The sequence below is a fragment of the Gymnogyps californianus genome, unplaced genomic scaffold, assembly GCF_018139145.2.
Source record: "Gymnogyps californianus isolate 813 unplaced genomic scaffold, ASM1813914v2 HiC_scaffold_38, whole genome shotgun sequence".
NCBI classification, from domain to species: Eukaryota; Metazoa; Chordata; class Aves; order Accipitriformes; family Cathartidae; genus Gymnogyps; species Gymnogyps californianus.
Window position 1 is genome coordinate 86,852 of NW_026114268.1, and position 12,078 is coordinate 98,929.

Consider the following 12,078-nt stretch of genomic DNA (forward strand, 5'->3'; position numbering starts at 1 on the left):
GGGCACCGTGTGTGGTGACTTCTGGGACATGGAGGCTGCTGCAGTGGTTTGTAAGCAGCTGAGCTGTGGATCTGCCCTCAAAGCTCATGACCAAGGACACTTTGGGGCAGGATCAGGCCCCATTTGGATGATGATGTTGTTGTCATGGCACCGAGTCTGCCCTGTCTGACTGCAAACACGAGGATGGGGTCAACACAACTGTTTCACGTGAGGATGCTGGAGTGACATGTTCAGGTAAGGGTCAGCCCGTTCCCTGTCTTTGGGGCTGGGACAGGGGAAGGGACCTGGCTGTGCCCTCAGGGAGAAACGAATGGATGCCAGAGCAGGGCCTGGTGGAGGGGGTCACAGTGGTGAGCTGGGACTGTCATTGCTGGTGTCGCCAGTCCCTGGGGAAAGAGCAATGGGAGCCCTCCCCGGGTGCCCACAGCCCACCGAGGTGGCTCAGCCCACCCTTGGTCAGTTCCTGGGGCTGGGAGATGAATTCCCTCCCTGCCCCATGGTGTCTCTTGGTTCCCATCTTTCTCCTCCCATTCAGCCAGGACCTGTGTAGCATTGCCGGGGCCGGGTCCCACCATGCCAGAGGCACTGGAACTGCTCACGCAGCCACCAACAGCCCCAGGGAAGGGCACGAGATGGGCAGGGACTTTTGGGTTGTGCCCCCTGCCAGACACGAGTCCCTCAGCCAAGCAAAGGGGATGTTCAGAGGGGAGGAGTGCTGGCCTTGGGCAGAAGAGCAGGGTGGCACGTGGCACCTCATCTCATTCCCAGGGTCACCCCGCGAGAACCAGCCTATGGCGACACGGCTCTGTGCAGGCAGTAATGACCTCTCCTGCCTACCCAGCCCCTGGCTGCCCTGTGCCACAGGGGCTTTGCCAGCACTTGCACTATCCTTGGTGCCTGTCCTTGCACTGGGAGCTTATGTCAGCCCAGGGCTGCTCCACTGCCCACGCTCCTGCCCTCTGCCCGGCCATGGGACGGGGAGGTGTGTGCCTGGCAGTGCGCTCTGGCCCTGGCTGAGGACCCCTTCCCTGGGCAGGCGCCAGAGCGGGTGCTGGTACAGACACTGACTGCAGATACAGCCGTGCCATACCTGTATCCTGTGACATGTCCTATCTTACGGCAGTACCCCAAGAGCCTGAGATCCCCTGAGAGAGGGATGTGTTTCTGGCAGCTCCAAGGGGTTCCTCAGCCTGGCCCTGAGCTAGGTGGGCAGAGCAGGCTGCAGCAGCCAACAGCGCCTGGGCCTGTCTCCCTGGGCCCCAAGTGCTCCAGACGCTGCAGTGCCTGGGCCTGGTGCCAGGAAGCCCGAGCTCTCTTGCAGCGGCAGTTTATCTGAGCAGTGCCTACAGCTGGGGGTTTGGGAGAGAAGCAAGCCCACAAGTGCTGTGCTGGTGTCTGAAGAATGGCAGGGGGTCCTTGGTGTTTTTGCCATCAGCATCCACTGGGAGCTGCCGGGGTGCTCGTGGGGCTCTTTGCCTGCAGCTGCCTTGAAGATGAGGTGGGACATGGGCATGTAACTGCCAGAGGGTACTGGGAACTCGCAGGGATCTTTCATTGCTCCAGGATTTGTCCGGCTGGTTGGAGGGGACAGCCCCTGCTCAGGACGCGTGGAGATCCACGACAGGGACCAGTGGAAAACTGTGTGTGACTCAGACTTTGGTCCCAAAGCTGCTGACGTGGTCTGCAGGGAGCTGCAGTGTGGCGTGGCCCTGCCCATCACTGAGGCAGCTCACTTTGGAGAAGGGTCGGTCCCATCTGGGACAGAGAGCTGCAGTGTGTGGGGAATGAATCCTTTCTCATGTCCTGCCCCAAAGGATCCCCCAGGGACCGGCCCTGCACCCATGCTGCGCATGTCACCTGCACACGTAAGGACTCAGGGTGGGGTGTTACACACGGGGTGTGCTGGGGACGGGGGAGCAGGGCAGGGACTTTGCTGTGCTGAGTGTGAGGACAGGAGGGGTGATGTGGTTGTCTAGAGCCCTAAAGTCGTGCAGCAGGAGGAGAAAGGCAGGCTGTCCATTTGGCCTCTTCTCAAGCTCCCGAAGGAGCATCTGCCCCTACTAATCCTTCTCTGTCCCCAGAGTACACAAGGTTCAGGCTGGTGAACGGCAGCACGGCGTGTGATGGAGGGTGGAGGTCCAGGTGCTGGGACCTGGGCACCCTCTGTGCCTCCCGATGGGAACCTCTTGGATGCCCACGTTCTCTGTCGTCACCTCGACTGCGGGTTTGCCGAGTCCATTCCCAGAGGAGGGCATTTTGGGAGAGGAAGTGGCCCCGTTGGAGAGACTCGTTCCACTGTGATGGGACTGAAGCCCACCTGGGACAGTGCCCAGTGACCACCCTGGGGGCCTCACTGTGCTCCCACGAGAACGACGCTGCTGTCATTTGCTCAGGTGAGTGCTGGGTAAACACTGGATTAACTCCATTTTTCCCTTGGGAGTGACACGGCCACCCAAAGCAGGGGACTCTGTGGCAGCACCGGGGTGAATTTCTCCCTGGAGAAACTCTGAATTCCCCAGGGCAATCTGGAGGGCTTAGGCTGCTCAGACCGACCCTCTGCCACGGGACAGCTGGGGAGGACTGAAGAGGGGCAGGCGTCTCTGCCCCCCGGGGCGGCAGCTCAGCCCTGTGGCCACGCCAGGCCTGGGCTCCTCTGCTCTCCTGCTGCGGGACAGGCCCAGAACAGGGCTTCAGGGCTCAGCTCCACCCCTCTGGCTGCAGACAGCCCTGTCTCAGCTCCACAGAGAGACCGCAGAGCCTGATCCCACCACCACAGGGGCTGCCCGACTGCCCCCAGCAGCAGCAGCAGCAGCAGACCAGGGAGTGAGCTGTAGAGCTGGGCTGGGCTTTGCCCTGGCTTCTGGTCAGCACAAGTCCCAAACTTGTCCCGTTTGCTTGGAAAGGCTTCCTCACTCTGCTCCCTTCCAGGGACACTGCTTCCCAGTCCCCCATCCCAGGGATGCAGAGGGGCAGAGACGTGTGGGCTGAGGTTGGACGAGGCTTGTCCCAGCACTGCCGTCCCTGGGCCACCACCGGCTGCTTTCCCTCCTGTGGGAGCTGCCCCACCTGCCTCAGCAGGGATGTATTGGGTGGCTCTGCCCTGCCAAGAGCAAAGCTGGTGTCTTGCTCGAGAAGGCTCAGGGACTGGGAAAGCAACCCGTGGAGCCCTGCCCGGAGCTCCAGGGTGCTGCAAGGGCACCAGAGCCTACAGACTTGCCACAGGTTTCTGGGGTCCGCGGTGCCATCAAGGGCTGGAGCATGGCTGCTCTCCCCAGGCTCAGCCAGCTCTGCATCCCTACGGCTGGTGGGTGGAGAGAGTCGGTGTGATGGACGTTTGGAGATCTTCCAGCATGGGATGTGGAGCAGAGTCCTGGATGACCAGTGGGACATGCAGGAGGCCAGCGTGGTGTGCCGGCAGCTGCAGTGCGGAAAGGCAGAGACAGCCTACACCTCCCTGAAGGCCCAGAGAGGGACGGGTCCTGTGGGGCTGCGAGGGGTCCGGTGCACAGGGCACGAGGCCAACTTGACTCTCTGCAACACCTCCCTGCCTGAGAGCGTGCTGGCAGCAGGGATTGCAGAGGACGTGGGGGCCGTTTGCTGGGGTGAGTGGCGCTGCACAGGCCCCCCCAGGCTCTGGGCTGGGCGGGCAGCCGGCCCCTGATGGCTGCTGGGGTTTCTACCTGCTGCAGGGAGCCGACAGGTCCGGCTGGTGAATGGGCCCGGGCGCTGTGCGGGGAGAGTGGAGATCTACTACCAGGGCAGCTGGGGGACCATCTGCGATGACGGCTGGGACCTGCATGACGCCGCTGTCGTTTGCCAGCAGCTGGGCTGCGGAGGGGCGGTGGAGGCGGTTGGCTCCGCTCGGTTTGGGGAAGGCTCCGGTCAGATCTGGCTGGACAGCGTGAACTGCTCTGGGGCCGAAGCTGCTCTCTGGGACTGCCTGGCAGAGTCCTGGGGTCAGCACGACTGCTGGCACAAAGAGGACGCAGGAGTCGTCTGCTCAGGTCTGTGCTGGGAGCTGTGGTGGGACCCAGTGCCCAGGGAGGCTGGCACGAGGTTGGAGAGCCAGCAATGGCCGAGGCTGTTCCTGGCTGCCTCTGAGCCCCTGCCTGAGCCCATCCTGGGGACGCCCACACACAGGTCCCCTCAGTCCCACCGAGGGTCCCTGGGGAGCTTAGCTGTCCCGAGGGTTAGCAGGAAGGGCAGGGCTGTCTGTCCATCAGGGACTTCTCTCTGCCCTGGGTGCAAGGGGGACTTGCTGGCCATGCCTTTGCCTGGCTGAGGGCCTGCGCGTTGCAGGGGCATCCCTGCTCCCAGAGCCCCGGACCAGCTTGTTCCCCTTTGGGGCCTTTCCTACCAGAGTTCGTGGCCCTGAGGCTGGAGAACACCGATGGCTGCTCTGGGCGCCTGCAGGTTTTCTACAACGGGACGTGGGGGATTGTTTGCTCCAACTCAATGACTCCCAAAACGGTGTCGCTGGCATGCAAGTTGCTGGGCTGCGGGGACAGAGGGTCCCTGGAAACACGCCTGCCCTCTGGCAAGGTGTCTGGCCCTGCCTGGCTGGATCGCGTGGAGTGTGGGGAGAGAAACAACTTTTTCTGGCAGTGTCCCTCCACTCCCTGGGACCCACAGTCGTGCGATGACCTGCGAGACGAGACCCACATCACCTGCAATGGTAATTCTGAGCTAGCCAGGCACCAGCATCCCCCCAGCCCCTGCTCGCTGCTGGGCATTGTCAAAAGCAGAGACAGAGCCCACAGGGGCTTTTACTTTACGTGCCAGACCCTGCTGCTGCTGGTGGCACAAACGGGACTTCAGCTCTCAGAGCCCCACACATTCACCAGCAGTTGCCAGCCAGGCTCCCAGCAGAGCCCAGGGGGAGGCAGGCAGAGGTGTCTGCAGGCAAGGTCTCAGAAGAGACCAGCCAGGGCTCCCAGGAGCATCCCCTCCATGGACACCCTCCTGCTGCTCTGTGAACCAGGGGCCCTTTGGGGCTGAGCAGTCAGGGTCCCCCACATTGCCATGCGTGTTCCCTGAATGACCGGGATTCAGCTGCTGCCGTGAGTGAGGTGGCACAGGGAGGTGCGAGCAGAGCTCAGCCCCACTCTCTGCTGCACGACACCCCTGCAGCAGCCCCTTCACCACAGCATTTCCTTCTGCAGGGAGAGGGCCAGAAACACCCCCGACCCCAATGGCAGCGTGCCCCAACACCACGAGCTGCACAGGTAGCTGCTCCTCTGCGTGCCCCTCTCACCTGGCAGGGCTCTGTCTGCTGTCCTGGTGCCATGGGAGGTCTCTGCCTTCTCCAGACAGGGAGAAGATTCGTGCCGTGGGAGGAGAGAATGGGTGCTCGGGCAGAGTGGAGGTCTGGTACCGTGGCTCCTGGGGGACAGTGTGCGACGACTCCTGGGACATGCAGGATGCTGAGGTGGCATGCAGGCAGCTGGGCTGTGGCCCCGCAGTGTCTGCTCTGGATGAGGCTGCATTTGGGGAGGGGACAGGCCCCATCTGGCTGGAGCAGGTGGAGTGCCGGGGTACAGAGCCATCGCTGCAGGACTGCTGGGCCCGGCCTGGAGACAGTGGTGCCTGCCGGCATAAGGAGGACGCTGGTGTGCGCTGCTCCGGTGAGCGGCAGGGCTGGGACCTCTCACGGGGGTATTGGTAAGGAGCCGGGGCAGGCGTTTTCCCCACTGGGTCCCAGAATGGCCCCAGAGCTCCTGAGAGCCAGACCATCCCTGCAGAGCATGGGAGCCTGGTGCCAAGTGGGCAGCAGCCTCTGTGGGGCTGGATGTCCTCCGGCCTCTGCCCACAGGGCTCTGCAGCCCCCAGGGCCACCTCCCAGGCTACCTGCACCATACTGCCCACAGCCCAGAGCAGGGCCCTGGGCTCTGTCCCGGCCACCCTGACCAGCTCCGCAGGAGGGGCAATTTGGGTGGGATGTGTCAGGGATGTCTGCGCAAACCACACACGCAGACACACACACACATGGCGTGTCAGAGAGGAGGCTCCCTGGGACCCTCACACCCACCCTCTGAGCCCAGCTCTCCTTCTCCTCCTCTGCAGCTGCACCCAGGACAGCAGCACCAACCCCCGAGCAGGTAACCTGTCCTCCCCACCAGCACTGGGTCTTCTCGGGGCCAGGCTGTGACCCACAGCCAGAGGGAAGGGGCTACTTGCCAGGGTGTGAAAATCCCAGGAGGAGGCATCGGGGTACTTGTTGGGGGGTTGGGGAGGGCTGTCATTTACCCAGTAGGGTGAGAGCTACCCCATCACTCTTGCCCCGGGGTCCCTTACCCCCGTGTAATGGGGGTCAGGATGGGTATGTCCTGGCCCCCCACCTCTCCCTGCCCTGGTGCTGCCTTTTCTGTCTTCCTGCCATGCAGATCCCACCCGGGACCGTCCAACTGGCAGCGGGAGAGTCTCATTGCCCATCATCATCTGCATCATCCTGGGAGCCCTTCTCTGCCTGCTCCTGGCCCTCTTGGCTGTGCAAAGCGCCAGGGCTGGGCGTAGAGGTGGGTCCTTTCCCTGAAGTCCTGGGCCAGGATGCCACCTGGCAAAGCCAGGGGTGCCGTTGGGTGTCAGTGAGTGGTATCGGCAGAGCTGGGGGGACAAGTGTGTGCTGCCTGCTGTCCCATATACTGTCCCATTGACTGCCTGACCAGCAGAAAGGGCTCCAGACACCGGGAGAGTTAGGGATGGGGCAGGGAGAGAAATGGCAGAGCTGGGCTGGGGGAGGTGGGAGCAGAGGAGGGACAGGCGAGGACGTGCCACTGGCAGCCCTCTGGGCAGCGCTGGAGAGGGCTCTGGGTCAGGTGAGATGCCAGGAGGAGCGCAGGGCAGCAGGGTCCATCCCCGTGGTTTCAGACCTCCAGGCTGTTCCTGCATCCAACCCTGAGCTCCCCCCAGCAGGGCACAGGCTATGTTATGGATCCATGGGTCAGAGCGGGGGCAGCTCCAGGAGGAGGGGAAAGGTGGGAGCTACTCCAAGCTCAGCAGCAGGGAGCTGACGCAGGGGCCAGAGGGGCAGAACAGCTATCTCTGAGGAGATAGTGTGAGGGCGTTGCTGCCCCAGACCATCTCTATGGGGACATTGCCCTCACTGAGGCAGTAGCGGTGACCGGACAGCACAGCGGGTCTGTGCTGTGGGGACAGCCCTGGGCTGGCCCAGGGCTGGGGGAGCAGAGTGGGGTTGCGTCCCCTCTCTGCCCATCTCTGGGCCAGCCATGCTTCTGTCTGCAGGTTCTGAGAGAGCTTGGGAGCCTTTTCCTGAGGCCGTGTACGAGGAGATTGGTTACAGCCCGGCGGGGGAGAAGCAGGAGAGGTTCAGCGGCTCAGGTGGGTGTGGGTTCTTCCCAGGGGCCACATCTGCAGGGCTCTTTCCACTGGCCCCCATTCCAGACTGACCCCCTGCAGCCCCCTGGCCCCTGGGCGCTGGGGCCATGGCGGTCTGTGGGGAGAGCAGCCAGGTCCTGGGCCCAGGAGTGAAGCTTCCTCCCCACCAGCTCTGCCCATCCCAGCTGGGGACAGCCCCTCTCTTCCTGCCCCTGCACCCCATCTGACACCCGAGGGGTGAGGGAAGGGGCTGTCCCGGGGCATCTCTGGGAGCCCCTTTGAGACAGGGGTGGTCCCAGGGGAGCAGGGTGAGTCCTGAGCCCTCCTCCCCACACAGCCCTGGTTCCCTGGGTCCCCCGTCCCCAGCGGCACTGACCACAAGGCAGGTCAGCAGAGCGCACTCCCATGACACCTGCTGCGCCTCTCTCCAGGCTCCTATTCAGAGGGGTCCCTGACCAAGCTGCAGCCGTACCCTGGGGACAGCAAGGAGGAGGATGGTCCGGGTCAGCACCAGGTAATGGGGGGTAGGAGGGGGTTGATCTCCCTGCAGACATGTGATGGACAGCAGTGTCACTGAGTGTCACCGTCAGAGTTGGGGAGGACATGGGGGGGGTCTCCTGTGGTGCTGCCAACACCAGTGTCTCAGCCCTGTGTCCCTGTGCATCCTCCCATCCTCTGCTCTGCAGGATGCATCTTCTCACTGTCACCAGCTCCCTCTCCTTTCAGACATCCCTGTTCTGCCCGGAGGTGACCCAGTGGATGGCTATGATGATGCCAGGGAGGTTTCTGACCCTGGGGAGGATCCCGTGTCTGGACAGGGAGACTGGGAAATGCCCAGGGTGCCAGAGGAGGGAGCAGGGCCCACGGATGCACCTGGAGGTGAGAGGGAAAGAGAGCGCTGCCGGTTCCTGGGGTGCCATCCCTGGTGCCAGATGAATTGCTGCTGTACTGAGAGCCCAGCCTCCTGGGACAGGGGAACCTGCTCCGGGAGTTTTCTTTTGGGGGACCAGGGGTTGGAGAGGGAGGTGAACATCTCAGGACTGGTGAGGAGAAGGGAGGAAGGTGATGTACAGACAAGGAGGGGTACCCCATGGGGTGAACGTGCAATGGCCGCCTTTGCTGCTGGCAGGGGCAAACCTGTGCTCCCAAAGTGCTGGTGCCCCTGGAGCTAAGGGAGATGCCTGGTCCCTGTCCCCAGAGAGCGTGGGCTATGACGATGCTGAAGAGGTGTCTCTGGCACATCCCCCTGAGGACACAAAGGCTGTGACACCGGAGCTGGGTGCACAGCAGTCCCGGAGCCCCAGGCCAGGAGAGCCGGTCCCTGCCATGGGGCTGGGTGCAGCCAGGAGGGAGGAGATGTCTGTGCAGCTGGGAGAGCTGTGAGCACCAGGGAACCATCTCCCTTTAACCACGGGCAGCAGAAACCACCTGGAGTTTCCTCTATTTTTATTCCCATGTTTATGCTGTGCATCCATATCTGTTCTTATTAAAAGTCTCTGGGGGCTTTGACCCAGAGCTGGTGCTTGCCTGCCCAGGGGTCGGGGTGTGTCCCTGAGGCTGATCGCGTGGGAGCAGAGCACAAAGACATGGCAGTGGGGAAGGGGCACGTCTCAGGGACAACAGACCTGGGTTCAGGCTTTGTGGCTGCAAGAGCCCATGGTCCCTGGGGAATATTTCTGCTGACGGAGACATTTCCATCCTGCCAGCCAGAGTTTCCAACAAAAATGGCTCTCTGCCAAGTTCCCATGATGCACCCAGTGGGAGCGCCCATCTCCTCACCCTGGGGTTTCCCAGCTGCTCTTTCCCCCAGGCCCTGCCGGGGCCACGCTGGTCCCACCGTGCAGAGGCCACACCAGCTGCCATGTCAGGGTGAACCCTGGGCTGTGGTCCCACAGATGTGAGCCATAAGGTGCCCACAGTGCCCTGAACACCCCAGCCAGCCCCAGGGGGGATCATGGCCTCTGGACCACCTCCCACAGTGGTTAGGAGGCAGCTCTGCTCCCCACTGCCCCGGCACAGGGTGCAGAGCCACTTCCTGGGACACATGGGACTGGGATTCCCTCTCCTCTGGCTCTGCCGGGACCCCAGTCTCCATGGGCTGCTCCTGCTGCCCTGGGCCCTTGCAAACCCCAAGCACTCTTGTCACAGCTGCAGAGCTGCCTTCTTCCTGGGCAGGGGCTGTAAGGCCCACAGCAGCCCTGGGACCCCCTCCTCTTGCTGCACTCCAGCCCCCACCCCTGCCCTCCTGCTGCCTCGCAGGTACCAGAGGGATGGGGGCACCTTTCCCCAGTGCTCTTGGAGGGCCGGGGGATGGAGGAAGGATGCTTTTGTGCTGCAGCCCAAAGCCGTGGTTCAGCCCCTGACCTGGAGAAGGGCCCATCCAGGAGGATGCTCACATGGGCACATGGCCATGGCAGAAGAGATTTTCTGTCCCGCCCCTAAAGCAGGTGCTGCTGGGAGCTGAGTCAGGGTCCCTCTCCCTCAGCTGGGGCTTTCACCTGCCCCAGCACCCCTGGGCAGAGAAACCTCTCACACAGGGGGTGGGTGGCAAGGAGGGTTTGACACTAGGGCAGGACCTGGCTGGGGAGTCAGGGCAAAAGCACCCCCTGGAGATGCGGGGGATCAAACCCAGGACCTCCCACATGCAAAGCGGGTGCTCGGCCACTGGGCTACATCCCCTTGACGCCTGCCAGCAGGAGACACTCTCCTCCCATCGTCTATCTATGACAAGTACAGTCCTGTTGTCCCCTGGCTGCCCAGGGCCCCTCTGCAGAAAACAGCCCTTGAATCCTTCTGAGACGGGGGAAGTTGGGACTGCCTCTCTGCTGGGGTCTGAGCCTGGCCCAGGGCTGCACTGCAGAGTGCTGCCCCTTCAACATCTCTGCAGGGCGATGGGGCAGGACGAGGCTCTTGCTGCAGGTGCTGCTCCCATGCTCTGGCCCACGCCAGGGTGTTTTGATGGAGAAGAGAAAACCCCTTCCCCTGAGCCTCCGCTGCCACCCAGGGCAACAGCCCTCTGTGGCACATCTGTCCCCAGCTCCACAGCAAGAACAATGCAACAGAGTGAGGGAAATGCCCTCCCTGGGGCGAGGTGCCCCAGGCTCTGGTGGCACTCCAGGGCATGCGGTGGAGGGGACACGGGAGCAGAAACCTCACTCCCCCTCCTCCAGGCACTGGGCCTCCCTCTGCACTCCTCTGCCCCGCAGCTTCCCTGGAGGTGGGGTGAAGGGCAGGCTTCCATCTCCATGGGGCTGGGGGTGTGGGCTGGGCTCAGGGACCTTCCAATTCTTTCAGCACTGAGGACTGTCCTGACGGCAAAGCTGTGCCCCGGGACAGCCCTGGCTGGGGTCTCCGTGGCAGGGTGGGTGAGCATGTCCAGCTGTTAACTCAAAGGATGGTTTGATCACAGGCAGGGATGGTGTCCTCGTGGTGGTACAGCTGGGGCAATTGTGTGGCCCAGTGCCACAGATTTTTGGCTGCTGAGCCCCTGCCTGGCAGAGAGGGTTTGGAGGAATCAAAACCAGACCACAGTCACCCTGAACTTCTGGAGTGGTCGAGTGGATGTCGTGGTTTAACCCCAGCCAGCAACTAAGCACCACGCAGCTGCTCGCTCACTCCCCCCATCCAGTGGGATGGGGAGAGAATCGAAAAAAAGTAAAACTCGTGGGTTGAGATAAACACAGTTTAATAGCACAGAAAGGAAGAAAGTAATAATAATAATGATGATGATGATAATAATAATAATAATAATAATAGTAAAATGACAATAATAATACTAGAAGAATTAGAATATACAAAACAAGTGATGCACAATGCAATTGCTCAGTTAGTCCCTGAGCAGCGATCTGCCCGTCCCAGCCAACTCCCCCCAACTCCCTCCAGTTTTTGTACTGGGCATGACATCATATGGTATGGAATATCCTTTTGGCCAGTTTGCGTCAGCTGTCCAGGCTGTGTCCCCTCCCAACTTCTTCTGCCCTGTCATGGTTTAAGCCCAGCTGGCAGCAAAGCACCACGCAGCCGCTCACTCACTCCTGCCCCCCGCCGGGATGGGGAGGAGAAAATACAGCAAAAAAAGCTCATGGGTCGAGACAAGGACAGGGAGGCATCACTCATCATTTATGGTCTCAGGCAAAACAGACTCGATTTTTGGGAAAAATAAACCAATTTGATTTGTTAACAACCAAATCAGAGTAGAATGATGAGAAATAGAACCATTATCTTAGAAACACACCTTCCCCCCGCCCCTCCTTACTTCCCGGCCTCAGCTTTGCTCCCAATACCTCTACCACATCCCCCCAGTGGCACAGGGGCCGGGGAATGGGGGTTGCAGTCAGTTCGTCCCACATTGTCTCTGCCGCTCCTTCCACAGGGGGAGGGCTCCTCACACTCTTCCCTTGCTCCAGCGTGGGGTCCCTCTCCCAGGGGTCAGCCCCCCATGATTTTCTCCAACTCAAGTCCTTTCCATGCACTGCAGTCCTCCGTAAACTGCTCCAGCGTGGGCTTCACCACAGAGTCACGGCCTTTTCTGGGCCCAGCCACCTGCTCCTCCATGGGGTCCTCCACGGCCTGCAGGGGAATCTCTGCTCTGCATTAACCCTTCATGAGTTGCAGGGGGACAGCCTGCCATCTCACCACGGGCTGCAGGGGAATCTCTGCTCCAGAGCACCTCCTCCCTCTCCTCCATCTTCACTGACCTCGGTGTCTGCATGGTTGTTTCTCTCACATCCCACTCCTCTCCTC

The 12,078-nt window shown here is 61.8% G+C and overlaps 1 pseudogene; it reads left to right on the forward strand.

Annotated features, from left to right (window-relative positions):
* Positions 1-8,718, forward strand: part of LOC127028670 (antigen WC1.1-like) — a 56,583-nt pseudogene extending 47,865 nt beyond the window's left edge.
* Positions 8,719-12,078: the final 3,360 nt, after the last annotated feature.